The following is a 17,138-nucleotide window of genomic DNA, read 5'->3' as shown; positions in this document are numbered from 1 at the left end:
AACCGAAACAACATATATTCACACCTTTAACTCATTCCTTTACAATAGGTAGAGGATATCTTTGAAGAAGGTAATTTTTTTTTTGACTATCGTTAGGTGCTAAGAAACTCATAAGTATTGAAACTCACATTCATGAAATCTTTTTCATCAATAGTTCTAAGAGGTCAACCTTATTATTAGGTATAAAACACTTTAAAAGCTTTCTGTAGAACACATAAATTTATACAAATATGGTTGTGATAACATAGAGTATTAAAGTCTAACAAACCCAAAAAAATGACATTTAATAAAGAATTGTTTATGGAGGTTCTTGATAAGTATGGATTTGAACCAACATATTACAAAAAATATACCTTATTTTATTTAAGACCAAGACAAGCCTCCGAATAGATGAATGTTACTTTTACCTAGAGATAAATACTATTTTAAGACACAACATACTTTTGAGTCTAATTGACATGAACAAAAAAATTTAAAAATTTAAAAAATATAATATTTTAACAAATAGATTCTTAAGACTAATCTAAAATAAAATGATATTTATAAGTATAAATTAAATAACTTTATAAATAAAAATAAGAAAAAAAATTTTAATAGTTCAAATATTTTTTTATCAGTCTTTACTCAATATTATATTTAAATAGATACTTTAACTTTGATATTCCTAAATAAACTAAAATATCACATGTCTCATACTACATTAATTTTACAGTCCTTAAAAATAATATAAGATATTAAGCTACAGTTCTCATATATAAGGGAAAAACCTATTGTCTCGAGATTAGTCGCAAGAAATTTAGTAAATGTAGTTTGTACTTAAGCGCTCTCACTTTCATCTGTACTCCCATTAGGATGCCCCGCTTCATTTCCTGCAGTCAACAGATTCTGTAGAGATGAATGCTCTCCTAAGTTGCCATATGCCTTCCCATGCACCATCTTTTCCAGCATAACCTCCACCTCTCTCATCGTTGGTCTTCTGCTGGATTTTCCTTTGTGCATTGCACTCCTAACCCAATAAAATTAAGCAGAAGCCTGCCATTGTCAGAGAATTCCAATTCTTCACCAGTGGTCTCAGGTGTAGCGCCATTGCTTGACTCAGGCAGCACTTCTTTGTCCACCACTTCCTCCACTGCCTCTGGGAATGCCCTTCTCACCCATCTCGGCGATGTGTTGTCTTCAGAGAACATAATGTCAGTAGGTCTTCTTTTAGTCACCATTTCGAGGATGAGCATCCCAAAGCTGTAAACATCTCCCTTCGCACTCACTTCTCCTCCCAATCCATATTCTTGCAACAGTTAAAAGTCATTTCATTTTTTAGGAGAAAACAAATATATAGGGAAAAATAAAACCAAGATAAAAACTTAAATCTGTAGAAAATGTCGGGCTTGTGTTCTTACCTGGAGCAAGATAGCCTACTGTTCCCTTCAACCTGGATGTGCTACTACTTGCAGCAACAGGGGTCGTCAATAGACGAGAAATTCCAAAATCAGCCACATGGGCTGTCATGGTTTCATCCATTAACACATTTGAGGGTTTCAGGTCACAGTGAACAAGAGGGGGAAAACAATCATGGTGTAAATATGCCATCCCATGTGCCACATCAAAAGCAATCTTCACCATCATCTTCAAACTTAAGGTACACATTCCAGTTTCATCCTTGTGAAGGTGTTGCTCTAGGCTCCCCTATGGCATAAATTCAAGTACCAGAGCCCTCAAATCTCTAGCGAAGGAAGAGGACAAGACTTTCACGAGATTACGGTGCCTGATTTTTCTCAGTACTCTGCATTCCCTAACAAAATGTTTATATGAATTTTGAGGGTCCCGATTGAATAACTTGATAGCAACCAACTTGTTATCAGACAAGAGCCCTTTGTAAACTGACCCGAAGCTACCAGTGCCGAGTAAATTATCAGGGCTAAATCCTTGGGTTGTTGTATGAAGTTCCTGGCTAGAAATTTGCATGAAACCTTCCCCTAACAAACCATTAGCCATTGGTGTCCTTTTATTTTTATTTCTTCTGTAAAAAATGTAAATTGCCCCCAAAATGTAACACAGTACAAAGACAGTGCCAATTGAAGCACCCAAGACAATGTTTCTGTTCAATGCATCATGCATTTTGTCATAGCTTGTGCAATTTGGTAAATTCAGCCAGCCTGAGGCTGCACACAAATTTCGATTTGCGAAAAATGATGTTGCACTTAGGTTTCTGAAAGCTCCTTCATTTGGGACCGATCCATTCAAGTTGTTGTATGAGAAATTTAAGTGGCTGAGCATGGTGAGATTTGCAATAGAAGGTGGCACTGGCCCAGACAACTCATTAAAAGATATGTCAATGTTTTCAAGGCTCTTAAGTTGCCCTATGGATTTTGGCACCATTTCGTCCAATTTATTTTTGGCAAGGTTCAGGTATTTCAATCCCGAGCAACTGTCAATATCGCCAGGGATAGGTCCTGATAGTTTATTAGCTGAGATATCCACGGCTTGAACCTGTTGCATTCCTAGCGAAGGCAATCTTCCTGTCAATGAATTGTGTGAAATATTAAGGTAAAACACTAATGAACGGAGGCTGGAGATCTCCGTAGGGATATTTTCTGTAAGGTTGTTGTATGAGAGGTCAATCGTCTCCAGGCGGAAACATTTCCCAATGGCATTCGGTATCCTTCCTCTGAGCTCGTTATGACTTAAGTCGAGTTTCCTCAGCTGTTGCAGACTGCCCAATTGTGAAGGTATCTCTCCAGAAATATTATTTACATTAAGAAATAGATATTCCAGGTTTACTAGCATCTTAAACTCTGATGGAATGCTGCTTTGCAATTTGTTGGAGTTTAAGACCAAAGCTTGCAGATTCTTCAGAAGGTCCAATGCACTCGGAAGCTGCCCGACTATATTGTTATAACCGAGACCAAGGAAGTACAACTCAGTAAGGTTGCCAATCTCTTCTGGTATGTTGCCTGTGATGTCGTTGGCATCCATGCCCAACAATGATAGCCTAGGAGAGAGGTTTCGTATGCCCCTTAACAATTTGTCGCTGAACTCATTTTCTTGTAAATCCAGAGTGTCAAGAACGGAGCAGTTAGAAAGTACATATAAATACAGAGAATGTGGGACTGTGTCCATTTGACACACTATTACCTCCAAAAGGACAGTAACCGTAGAGTATTTAGCATCCCCAATTCTTGAGGCATCACACCGGTTAGCAGATTTTCTTCGAGAACAAGAACTGAGAACTGAGAACAATTTCCCAGAGACTTTGGGATGCCCCCAGTAAACTGATTATATCCAACATAAAATCTTTGTAAGTTGGGGAGCTTCAGGCCAATATCTTCGGGAATGGAGCCCACGAACCTATTAAATGCCAGTGAAAGCCAGTGCAATTGTGTAAGGTTCAACAGCAGCGGAAAAATATTTCCCTCGAAGCTGTTAACACCAAGCTTAAGTGTTTGCAGATGAGTCAGCATCCCCAATTCTTTTGATATTGTTCCGCTCAACTTGTTCACATTTATTGAAAAATAATAGAGCGCGGTATAATTTCCCATAGATTTTGAGATGGTGCCGGTTAACCGATTGTCAATAAGATCCAGCACTTGCAATTTGGGTAGCTTATACCCCAAAGCCTCTGGAATTGTACCTTCGAGCTTGTAGCTCCCTACCGCATCTCCAATTCGGTATAGTTCGTGAGAAAATATATTGATCCTCCAATGCTATTATTAGCAACCCACAGTTCCTGCAGTCGGGTAAGTGAACCCAATTCTGGTGGAACGGTACCATACAAGGAATTGTCAGAAAAATCCAGCCTCTCTCCAGAGATGAACAATTTGCCAAGGCCATGGGAATGGTTCTTGTAATACTATTGTTAGGCAAGGCAATCACCCTTAGTCTCCATTGTTTGCCAACCTCCATGGAGATGCTACCATTGAGTTTGTTGGAACGCAGATCAAGATGTTGTCATCTGGTCAATCCTTTGAATATCTCAGATGGAATCGGGCCTTCAAGCGCATTCCAGGACAGAGATAAGACTCGCAATTTTGTGCAGTTACTCATTGACGTGGGGATACTGCCTTTTAAAAGATTATGCCCAAGATCTAGGACTTTTGACACCCAATTTATTGAAGGAGATGTCGAGTTTCTTCAAGTAATGCAAGGAACTCAACTCTGGTGGAACGCTTCCGCTCAGCAAATTATTGTTTAATCTAAGTTCTAAGAGATTTGTGCACCTACACAGACCAACAGGAATTGAACCTAGCAAGTTGTTTTCATAGAGCTTAATGTAGTGCAAATTCTGTAATTTCCCAAGCTCTTGGGGAATTTGGGCAGAGAAATAATTATGGGAGAGGTCGAGCATTATGAGGAAGGAGAAGTTGCCTATGTGAGGGAGTATTGTACCAAACAATCCCCTCTATTTAAGAACTACACTAACAACCCTTTGATTGCCATTGCAAGTTATTCCAGTCCAGTTGCAAATATTATTTCCATTTACCCAGTTGGATAATGAAAGAGTTGGATCCAGTTCTACAGACCTTTTCAGTTCAAGCAAAGCTTGTTCATCAATCTGGTTCTGGTAATGCAACTCATTGGAGGAAATTGAAACAAAGATAAAAGAAGTGAAGACGAGTAAAAAAATGAACTGACCTTTAAAACTCACTGGCCTTCCAAAACATCCATATCCAAGAGTAGAATCAATCCAGCTTATGTTGGAATTGCTATATTTTCACAACTTTTCCATATTTTCCAAATATCATCAGAGTGTAACAATTTATATTTGAACAGTTTCTGTATATTTTCTACACTGACTTTGACTGCACCTGTAAACTGGAGGAATCCAGCTCACACGGCTTGAGTATAACCCAGTGATGGAGGCTTTGCCGTTCGAGTGAGAGTTCAATAAAAGTCTCACCGTGTAGGAATGGAGTGAAAGCAAAACGAGAACACGCGGAAAATGAAAGATTCAACTTTTTCACACTCTGATCACAATAGCTTGAAACTGAAACCAAAGACTTGGAAGTAATATTGAATGTTCGCACAGATTTTTGGGTCTGTTCATACAGAGTGTCGAGATATTCAAAATCATTTTATTCTCAAAAAGTGTGAACAATTTGATGAAGAGTTTTGTCATTTTCCGGTGCCAGCAATTCCTGAGAAAGCAAGCAAAACGAAATAACGGTGATAATAAGTACTTCGCCCGTTCATATAGGGGTTGGAAAAATTGAAATACTTTTTGAGGATTTTATTGTGTATTGTGTAGTTTTTTTATGGTGTGTTTGTTTGTTGGAATAAGAATAGGAAATGTATTCTTATTTGTATTTCAAATTGGAATAGGAAATAGACAAACATATTCCAATTTTGCCCAGAAAATGAGCATGTGTCCATTTCAAAAAATAGTTTTTATTGGAATGGGTCATTCCTATTCCTAATCTGATTTTTTTTTTAAAAAAAAACTTTTGTGTTTTTTTTTGTTTTTTTGTTTTGTTTTGTTTTTTTTTCTCTTTTTCTGCTGATTGGTAGCTCATAGGCTTTGTGCCTCGCAAGATTGAACCTTTCATAAAAGAAAAAAAACAAAACAAAACAAAACTTCCCTTTATTCCTATTCCATTTTTGTACAACCAAACAAGGGAGTAACATATTCCCAATCAAATACCAGGTTAACCAAACAAGAATGGGATTGCTCTTTTCCATTCTCATTCCACATTTCCATTCCTATTCTAATTTTCCAATCTAATTTTCTATTCCTATGCCGACAAATTCATCTTTCATGCTAATGAATCATGTTTGTGTGCAATGATTCACATGAACTATTTCTCATGAGAGTGAATGGAACATCTAAAGAGGTGAAGTATCACGACTTTCTTAGAAGTTACCTATTTCAATAATGCTGATAGCTTCTATGTGCAAATTCATAATAAGTTATTTTTTACTTGCAAAGTCATTTTTATGAGTGGTACATCTAATTGTGCTAACAAATAAGGGTTACATATCTTGTTAGAACATTTTGAACATCAATTTATCATTAGAAAGTAAATGCCAATTTCTGTAAAATTATCAAATTGTACAAATTTATGATTGTTTGACAAATGATTCTTATAAATTTCAAAAGAGTACTTAAGTTCTTTGTATTATAATGGATAAGGTTGGAGTTACGATTAGAATAAATGTTTATACTATCATTAACTATCATAAACCAATTTCATTCTTAAATAAAAAGATATAATCTTATATCTCCATTTCTCATACAATTAAAAAATATGAGTTCGATTGGATTATTGGATTAGAGATCTGGAGGAGAATGTGGAGAAGCGTTGGCTGCCGGCTGGGCTAGGGTTTTTCCAATAGCCTGTTCTTGGTGTTTGATCTTTACTATTTTTCTGTTCTATTTGGATTGCTAGCTACTGGACATAATTTGCGTCGGTGTTTTTAGAAATCTTCTGCAGTCAATTTTGGATTGGGGTTTTATTGTTTGCATGGCAGGGCCTGGGATTTCTTCTTCGTTGGTGAGAACAGATGGTTCTTCTCCAACTATGCATGCAATGCGATCTGAATCGTTTTATTCAGGGGAGAGCTCCAAGTTGAAAAAAGTTAATGGTTTTTTTCTGCGTAGCCATGATCGTCCTGTTCTGGTTATTCCTCCAACGGCTGTAATGGAGGACATTGATTATTGGACCAAGCATGCTTTGATATGCAAATTTCTTGGAATCCGAATTTCCCTATCCGCTCTTGAGGCATGGATCCGCCGCTCATGGCAGGTGGAAGGCGATATGGAGATTATGTTGGCGGGGAATAGTTATTTTTTTGTTGTATTCTCTTGCATGTCTGATCGGGATCGTGTTTTTGAAGGAGGCCCTTATTTCTACAACCATGTGGGGTTATTTGTCAAACCTTGGCATTCAGGTTTTAATTCTGCTAAGGATCTCCCTTCAACAGTGCCAGTTTGGGTTCGCTTGCCTCGTCTTCCCTTGGAATTTTGGCGTGAAGACATCTTTCGACAAATTGCTGCTTTGTTGGGGAAGCCGACTGCGATCGCACATCAATCCCTCGATAAAAAGGTTATTTCTTATGCTAGAATTTTTGTTGAAATTAATTTGAATAACCCATTACAAGATTCTTTGAAAATTTGTATGGAGGATTTTTCTTGGGTGCAGCAGTTAGATTATGAATCTCTCCCTTTCCGTTGCTGGATTTGTCATGAGTATGGTCATTTATTGCGTCAGTGCCCCCGTAACTCAAGTTTCAAAGGAGTAGATGGTTCTATAGCTGGCAATACTGGTGGTTTGGCAGATACTACAGGGAAAGGACAATCTCAAATGGCTAATACTACCAAGGGGATGAATCCGCAAGATGCTACAGGTAAGGGTAAGGCTCAAATGCGGGATAAGGATGGATTTACCCCTGTTCACCCTCGTGCTAAGGGCCATGGTCAAAAGAGGCCTTTGAAAGAAAGATTATCTGATTCAGATTTTAACCGCTTTGAGGTGCTGGATAGTATGGTTCTAGAGGAGGGTATTCCTCCTCCTATCTCTTCTGATCCAGTTTGCCCAGATGAGAGATCTGTTCCTAATGATGCTTGTGGGGCATCCCAAGTTGTAGTATATCAGAACTGTGAAGGCCCTGTAGCTCCTGTGACAGAGGCTCTGGTGACTCCTGTAGTGTTGGAGGATAATGATGTTGTTTTAGCTGACTTGGTTAAGGATGTGCTACCATTAGGTAAGGGCAAGGGTTCTCCTCTCCCTTTGGGGTTGATGTCTCGACCCTTTAAGCGGGCTTCTTCTACTCCTCTAAGGAGTGGGCGCAAAACAGACCAAGAGAAGATTAAACTCACAGGTGATATATTGATTGAGTCTGGTTCAGTGAAACCTTTGGATTCTCATTTTCCCAATTCTACCCAATGATGATTATTCTCTAATGGAATGTAAGGGGGTTGAATAGCATCCCTAGACAAAAGGCTATTCATAACTTGTTGGTTGATCATAGCCCTGATGTTTTTTGTATCCAAGAGACTAAGCTCTCTGTGGAGTCTATGGTCCAACATGCCTCTAGTATTTGGTCTCGTGGCCAATGCCAGTGTGTTGGGGCAACAGGCAGTGCGGGTGGTTTAGTTATATTTTGGGATCCTCAAAAAATTTCTCCTCTTGGCTGGATGTCTTCTCGCTCAACTCTCTCTATGGTAGCTTCTGCTCTAGACTCAGGAGAGGTAATCATGGTTTCTAATGTGTATGCACCTGTTGATCTTGTGGGAAAGGAGGAACTTTGGGAACATATTCAATATGTTAGAAATTGTCATCCTTATCATCCTTGGGTGTTAGCAGGGGACTTCAATTCAGTTTTAGGTCTAGAGGAGAAGCATGGTGGTTTGGCTAGATTGGGGCCTTCTTCTGCTCTTCTTCGGCAACATATATCGCTTTTGCATCTCTCTGATGTTAAGCCTTCTAATGGTCTCTATACCTGGAATAATCGCAGGACTGTTGTTGCTGCTATCTCAGAACGTTTGGATAGATTTCTTGTTTCTTGCTTCTGGGTTAGTGTCACCCTTACTATCTCGTCAGAAATCCTTGATTGGAGGGGTTCAGATCATTGGCCAATCAAATTTTCTGCTATAGGGGCTTATGTTCCGAAGCATCCTCCTTTTAAGTTCCAGTTGATGTGGCTTTGGGACTCCTCTCTTCATGATTGTGTTTTCTGTTGGTGGAAAGATGGTGCTCCTGCATATGGCACTGCAATGTTCTCATTTTCTAAAAGGCTTCAATATGTTAAAAGGCGGCTCAAGATATGGAATAGGGAATGCTTTGGGAACCTTCACTTTATGAAAAGGCTTGCTCAAGAAGATCTTGATGTCATCACAAGGGAGATTAGAGATCGAGGTTTCTCAGAGGCTCTTGGCAAGGTTAAATCCCTTGCTTCTAGAGCTCTATAAGAATGGGAACTTCGAGAGGAAATTTTTTGGAAGCAAAAGGCGAGAGTTGATTGGCTCCAGGAAGGTGATCGTAACACTGCCTTTTTCCATAAAACAGTGCAATCTCGCCGGAATCATAGCACTATCTCTTCTTTGGTTAATTCTCAAGGTATCCATCTAAATTCCTTGCCAACTTTGTTCCAGGAGGCTATTTGGTACTTCTCTACCCTCTTCTCTGAGGACTCTCCTCCTACTGATAATGAAGAAAATCTTATTTTGTCCTGTATTCCTTCCCTTATCACTCAAGAAATGAATGATTATCTCATGCGTCCTATTTCTTTGGAAGAGCTGGAGGAGGTGGTCTTTGGCATGCCTAAGGGGAAGGCTCCTGGTCCTGATGGCTTTCCAGTTGAATTCTTTCAAGAATTTTGGGACATCATTAATCATGATTTGTTGGAGGTGGTTAAAGAATCCTATGCTAGCAAGCAGATGCTTCGAGCTTTGAACTCTACATTCTTGACTCTTATTCCTAAGAGAGAGGGTGCTAATCAATTGGAGTATTTTAGACCAATTGCCTTATGTAATGTGGTTTACAAAGTTATTACTAAGTTGATTGCTGAGAGATTGAAAAGGTGGCTTCCCATTATTATCTCAGAAGAACAAGGTGGTTTTGTTGCTGGCAGACAAATTTTGGATGGGGTGGTTATTGCTACTGAGGCTATTCACTCTATGGCTACTTCCAGGGAGAGAGCCATGTTTGTTAAGCTGGATATGGCTAAGGCCTACGATAGAGTTAAATGGAGCTTCCTAAGGAGTATTCTTCTTTCTTTTGGATTTAGCTCTGACTGGGTGAGTTGGATTATGAGTTGTGTTACTTCTACCTCTTTTTTAGTTCTTATTAATGGTCAACCTTCTCAACTATTTGGTGCTTCTAGAGGCCTCTGCCATGTTGACCCTCTCTCCCCATATCTATTCTTCATCATGGTTGAAGGCTTGGGCAGATTCATTAAGCATCAAGTGTCCCAGAATTCTATTCAAGGCTAGCGGTGGGGTAATGGCTTACCTTCTCTTTCCCATCTTCAATTTGTTGATGATTTTGCTCTTGTTGGTCTTGCTAGGATCAAGGAAGCTGAAGCCTTTCGACATGCTTTGGACGTTTATTTGGCAGCTTCAGGCCAGAAAGTTAATGAGCACGAATCTTCCATTTACTTTTTTAACACTCCTGATTCTATTCAGCACAGGATTGTTGGTATCCTACGGTTTCAGATAGGATCACTTCCTATGACTTATCTTGGCATCCCTATTGCTGTTTCCAAGCAGCCACGTCTCTTCTGGCAAAATTTGATTACCAAGCTTCAGGATAAGGTAAATCATTGGACTCATAGATGGCTTTCTACTGCTGCCCAGGTTACTCTTCTTCAAGCTGTTATCCAAGCTCTTCCTACTTATTGAAGCATGGTTCACGCTGCACCTATTTACTTTCTCAAGGAGTTTGATGCTCTTTCTCGACAATTCCTTTGGAGTGGTAATTTGTGTAGTACTAAATGGAGCTTGGTTAATTGGGCAACTGTTTGTAGGCCTAAAAAGGAGGGTGGTCTTGGTCTTCGATCTGCTCTATTGAGTAGTCAAGCTTTGGCTGCTAAACTTTATTGGCGATGGTGCTCTGGACAACATCAACTTTGGGCTCGTATTATCACTCATAAATATTTTCATGGTGCTGATCCTTGCTCTGTTTCTGCACTTCTTCTTGAAGGTCGTGGCTCAATGGTTTGGCATACTTTTAAGACAGGTGCGATGTTGGTAAAGAGGGGTCTGTTTTGGATATGTAAAGGAGGTTCTCAGGCTTTGTTTTGGTCTGATGCTTGGGATGGATTCCCTTCCATTTTATCCATATACCCTCATCTTCAGCCTCTTTGTGACTCTTTTCTTGCCGCTGGATGGGATAAAGTGGCTCATTACAAGACTCCTTATCAATTGGGACCTATTGTTGGTTACAGATGGAAGCATTCTTCTGATTGGCCTCCTGGAGGTACAGACATGGATTGTCATGAGCTTTCTCAAATTTTGGCCTCTAGAGAGTGTTCTTCTTTGCTTGGTCCAGATGTTTTGGCTTGGGGCGGTACCTTGTCTGGTAAATATCATGTCTCTGCTGGGTATCAGGAGATAACTAGACAATTATTTGGGGATGCTGAGGTCCCTTGGTGGAAGCAAGTTTGGAATAAAGTTTCTTGGTCCAAGTGCAATTTTTTCATGTGGCTAGTGGCTCACAACCGTTGTCTTACCTAGGATAATCTTTGTAAACGTGGATTTCAGGGCCCCTCTTATTGTGTTTTGTGTGGTAATGGAGAGGAGTCTATCTCCCATCTGTTCTTCCATTGCTCCTATTCTACTCAGATATGGCACCTTTGGTGGAGCGCTTGGGGTTGCTCTTGTCAGCATGCTTCCTCTTTGCCTGAGTTTTGGGCCCACTTGGGTACTGCTCCCTCCAAGTCTTCTTTTCTCCATGCTGCTTGGATTACTGGCCCATCTTTCATGCTTTGGCATATCTGGTTGGAGAGGAATCGTCGCATATTCCAAGATGTTCGGCTTGGTGTTTTGCATCTTTGGTGGAAAATATCACATTCTCTTTAGGAAACTATTCTTGTGAAGTGTGAGCTTGATGGGGGTATGGATCCGGTTGATCTTGCTATCTGTAATCGCCTCAATTTTCATCTGCAGGATGGGGCTGCAGCTCATAGGTTTTCTTCTATGTCCAGGAAGCTTCACCATCAGAGGAAGGGTCGGGTTAACCGGGATGGGCACTAGACTCCTCCTCCCTATGGAGTTCTAAAAATTAACACTGATGGTTCTTCCCGTGGGAATCCTGGTCCGGCTGGTATTGGCGGAGTGGCTCGTTGTAGTTCTGGGGATGTTAAATTTTTCTTCTCAGTTCATAAGGGTAATTATACTAACAATCTCATGGAAGCTCAAGCTATTTTATATATTGTGGAACAGTGTTGCTTGCGGGGATGGAGTAAGATTATTTGTGAGTCTGATTCCCAGGTGGTGGTGAACATGCTTTCTTCGCAAGAGCTTGAGGATGTTAGTTGGCAGCTGGCCATTGTTGTTAAGCAGATTCTTTTCTTCTCTTCCTCTTTTCAGTTCATTAGGTTCATGTATATTCCTTGTGAATGGAATAGAATTGCTGATTGTTTAGCCAAATGGGCATCTAGTCATGATCTGGGTTGGAATATTAGGGATAGGAGGCAACTGTCCTTTGAGATGGTGCAAGAATTTGATGATCTTGTTGCTCAAGATCGAGCTCCTTGTTGAGCTCTCCTTGTTGTATTTCTTTCTATCTTAATAAATTTTTACCCCTCTTTTTGCACAATTAAAAAATATGAGTTTAAGTTAAAGTTCCTTTTGTGAAGGGAATAAATTGTCCTAATGAAACATTCTCCCATTTAATACATTTCAAGAAGATAAGAATGATGAAGATGAAATTACCATTTAAACAAATACGTATAAGTCTATAGTAGTTATTGTCTATGATTATTTCTTTGACAAAGAATTGATATGATGTAACTTTTTCCCTAAATAATTATATCAATAGTTTCAAAGAAAGAGTTGGATTAGTTTTTACTGACCTTTAAGTATTTGAGGGAAATGCTAGGAGTTATTGCCTCTCCTAATCTGGCATGAGATCCATTAAAATGCAATAGGCCAAGAAACCTAATAGAGAAATCGTTCTTCTTGGATTGATGACATGAGGATGCTCCTTAGTAGTTGTGAAGTAGAGTCTTGATATGTACATGCATGAGATGAGTTTTTTATTTGCACTGTTGGATTGGTATTTTGTAAATATGTGCTTTTGTCATTGATGTCAAAGGGGAAGAGATTTACATGTGAAAAATAGGTTGGTATGTTAAGGAAAAGATGAGTATGACAATATGTATCTAAGGGGGAGTGTGTTAAGCAATTGAGAGAAGAAAATGTAATAAGTATGGGACTAAGGGGGAGACATTGCTTCTCTTATAGTAAAGTTTGTGAATGGTAAGAAAAATTGTGGTGTTGATTTAATATTTGACATTGATGTGGTTTTTACATCATATGCTTCCATCAATACCAAATGGGGAGATTGTTGGAATATTGGAAAAATATATGTTTTCACATATTTTAGAGATGTGATGTCATTGATATCATTATATTTCTCTATTCGAATAGTGTCGTATAAGCTAGTTATAAAAAAAATTGTGGAAAGAATGGATCAATGTGACTACTATGTTTACTATTGTCCAGAAAAATATTTTAAAAATACTCTACTTTCACTACTCACTCTTAGCAATCTTTCTATGAAAGGTTTTTTCAAAATACTAATTGTAATGTTACAATGATTTTGACTCATGCATTGGACATTATGTTATGTTTTACTACAAAAATAAGAACACTTTCATGTGCAAGAAGGATTTGATCCACTTAATATTATCCATTAAGAAAAATAGTGTAGAAACTAGATTCAAAGTATTACAATTCTTGTTCTTTTGAAATCTTTAATTTTTGAAATGCGTGAATTTCAAATTACTCATCTATGTTCAAGTTTAGTTGATTTTAGAAGAATAAATTGGCCACTTTTGACCCCCATTTTGTTACCATATTGGCACACATTACTAATAGAGGAAAAATTCCTAGCTAAGAGAGCATAACTTTTTTCCAACGAAAGATGGCATAGACATGTCAATATTGTAATTCCTCGTAGCTTTCTTTAATTCTACTAGCTTCACAAAACAATGTGCATCAAAATGCTCACATTTTCCCAAAAGGAACCATTTTCTCTCCTTTTACTAACTTGGAGAATGGATCCTTTGAGTTAGAAGGATGAGGTGGAGTAAATTTTTTTTTCATTTTTCACCTTGGGTGTAGAGGGATACTCACCAACTACAGAAGATTGTCTCAAGATTCTTCTTATTCTTACCCTGGCCTTTGTAAGATTAAGTCATCAAAGCAAGATTTTGTTGGAAATATAAGAGGAGTAACTGAGAGGGGAGGGGTGAATCAGTTACTACTAAAATAAATCCCAGATCCCTTAAATGTCAACACAAAACATAAACTCTACTGAAACTATTGTTACTCGATTAACACATAAGCACTCAGTTAACACTAACAATATGTTGTAACTCGACAAGCACTATAATATTAACTGTTACTCAACAAATACCGAACATTCAAATCTTAAGATATTATCTATGATTAACCTTGATTAACTTAGTTGCATACACATAAAATAAAAAGTATGAACACGACACCAAGATTTAACGTGGAAACTCAATTTGGGAAAAACCACCAATTGCAACTAGTTACTAATTTTCACTCTTCTGTAGTGAGCCCTGTTAGAAGTCAACCCTGTTAAAGGTTACACCAAATATTGTTAGATGTGACCCTGTTAGAGGATTTAATCATCCTGTTAGGAGTAGCCTTGTTAGAGGTCTTTAGACACTTCAATCTAGAAATGTCGCCTTGTTAGAGGATTTGGCAAATAGTCGTTAAGCCAACTCGGTTAAGAGATTTGATACACTGCTACAATGGTTAGAGAGTAACAATGATATGACTTGATTATTGATGCAATTGTATTGCTAATTTCAGATCTCAATTCTGGCTCGAACACTTGATCCTTCCTAATCATATTAATTTTTGCCGCCCGACAAGGATATTCTGCTTATCCTTCCAATTCACTTCCTCTAAGCATCTTCTTCTCTTCCACACATTCTCTCATTCAATCCTCAACTTGACCTTATATTTATATCATTAAAATTGTCAAGTTGGCTCAAATACAACTTAGAATAATTAATATTCATCTCCTCAGTCGGCTAGAACCAACAAACAAATCCATTAAACTCAATATGCCAAAATAAGAAAATCTTTTGTTAGTCGACCCTGCTCGATAGACACTAACACTAAAAAGATTTTCCTGTGTTAACCAAGTGAACTCAGTTAATACTGCATCTTTGTAAACTTCCTTTGGTAACCGAGTGAGCTTGGTTAGCACTGGTTTCATCCAACTTTCCTTTGTTATCCGAGAGAGCTTGGTTAACACTCGACTTCTACGAACTTCTCTTTGATGCCCAAGTGAACTCGGTAGATACTGTCTATTGAACTTAGCAAACAATAGAATGCTCAACAGACACAGGAAACTATCTTCAACACCGAAATGAGCTCAGCATACACTGACTAGTAAAGATATGAAATTTTGTGTAACATCAAAGACAATATACAATTCATCAACAATCTCCCTCTTTGGCATTGATGGCAACACAACATGTCATAATACAATGAAATTTCAGAGAAAAATAAAGTAAGAAAAATATCCTTAGTTTCATTTTGATTCTCATCCATGAGAACTCCCTCTATCAGTGTGAACTCCCTCTGACTTCAATTTCTCCCTCTATTAGCAAACTATGCCTTCAACATCTTCTTTTGATAGAAAACTCTCCCTCTTTGATATCAGACCAAGTTCTTCCACTTTGACATCTTTAAACAAAATTTCTCTGATATGTATACTCTTCCTCTTTGGAAATTAATGTGATATGACACATACACAAACTCTCTCTCTTTGACATCTTATGCCAAACACAATATTCAGTGAATATCAATGTACCTGATGTATAGATTCATATGCATTCTGCTCTTCCATTACTACATCAACTTGATTGATCTTCAACATGCTCTGGTTGATGCATCACTAAACTTCATTTACTAAACTTCAAATAGGGGAATAACCCCTAACTTACCTCTTAGATACAAAAATGCATCATTTGGTAATGGCTTTGTGAATATGTCTGCAATTTTTTCTTTAGTATTCACATATTCCAATCTTACCTCTTTGGCTTGCACCAATTCTCTTAGAAAATGATATTTTATTGCATTATGTGTTTGGTCTTGGTATGCATCATATGATTCTTTAATATATTAATTGCACTTGTGTTATCAAAAAAGATAACACTAGATCCTTGATTTCTACCTTCATATCTACCAACAATTGCTTGAACCAAACAACATTGGAACAATTAACTGCTCCTGCAACATACCTTGCATTTGTTGTAAACTGAAAAATGCAATTTTGCTTCTTACTTGTCCAAGACACTAGTCTCTTACCAAGAAAGAACGCTCCACCACTGGTGCTCTTCCTGTCATCAACACTTCCTGCCCAATCTGCATCAGTGAAGGCTTTCAAATCCAAATTACCTCCTTTCTTGTACCATAATCCATAGTATTTAGTACCCTTCAAATACCTTATGATTCTCTTTATTTCCATCATATGATTTTCTTGAGGATTAGCTAAAATTCTTGCCACCATACCAACTGCAAGAGCAATGCTAGGCCTAGTATGTACAACATATTGAAGTTTGTCAATCATTGATCTGTATGTGGTCTGGTCTACCTCCTTGGAATCATTATTTTTGGAAAGCTTATATCCATTAGACATAGGTGTTCCAACTGGTCTTGAATCCTCCATTCCAAATTTCTTTAGTATCTCCTTGATATACTTAGATTGAGTAATGTAGATACCATCTTTCTTTTGTTGAATCTGCAAGCCAATAAAGAATTTGATTCCTCCAAACATTGACATCTCAAATTCCTTACTCATTTCCTCTAAAAAATTTTTGAATAAATCATCATTTCCAATAAATCATGTGTCATCCACAAAGATTAATGCCAATACAAACTTCATGTCTAGTCCTTCTTTGATGTAAAGGTTGTTATCATTTGTTCTTTGAAAATCAATCTTCATCAAGTAATTATGCAGTGTTTCATACCAAGCTCTAGGAACTTGCTTGAGACCATACAATGCTTTGTGTAGTTTACAAACCATATGCTTTGTGCTAGAATCTACAAAACCTTCAGGTTGTTCTATGTAAACTTCCTCTTCAAGAATTCCATTTAAGAATGCAGATTAAGTGTCAAAGGTTGTCAATCTTCCCACTAGAACATCCAAGGTTATCTTATTATTTGGATCACATCTCATCTCTTGAATAGCAGACACTTTGATTGCATAGATAGGAAGAAGGGTTCTTAGTACTAGAGTTAGATGGTAGCTCTGTTACAATAGTAGGAATACTAGAAAATGTGGAAATGGCATTGCATGCATGCCACAGTTGTACTATCACTTAAGATATATCAATAGTTGAGCTTCCCCCACATTTTTTCATATGTCTTTCACGAGACTTCACTGCATCGATAGGTTATTGCATCAGACTGGTCCTATATGTTCTTTAGGACAAGA

The 17,138-nt window shown here is 38.0% G+C and overlaps 1 pseudogene across 1 annotated transcript; it reads right to left on the bottom strand.

The window, feature by feature from the left end:
- Window positions 1-630: 630 nt before the first annotated feature.
- LOC149565379 (uncharacterized) lies at window positions 631-15,548 on the bottom strand (annotated as a pseudogene). The gene is made up of 6 exons (XR_016361380.1): window positions 15,513-15,548; window positions 4,792-5,033; window positions 4,518-4,646; window positions 4,018-4,126; window positions 1,398-3,796; window positions 631-1,285 (listed from the first exon to the last, which is right to left on the bottom strand). The product of XR_016361380.1 is annotated as an uncharacterized LOC149565379 (transcript).
- Window positions 15,549-17,138: the final 1,590 nt, after the last annotated feature.

Source organism: Cupressus sempervirens, chromosome 3, assembly GCF_028749045.1.
Source record: "Cupressus sempervirens isolate cs-2001-9-10 chromosome 3, ASM2874904v1, whole genome shotgun sequence".
Classification (NCBI taxonomy): Eukaryota; Viridiplantae; Streptophyta; class Pinopsida; order Cupressales; family Cupressaceae; genus Cupressus; species Cupressus sempervirens.
This window is presented reverse-complemented; position numbering and strand designations above follow the sequence as displayed.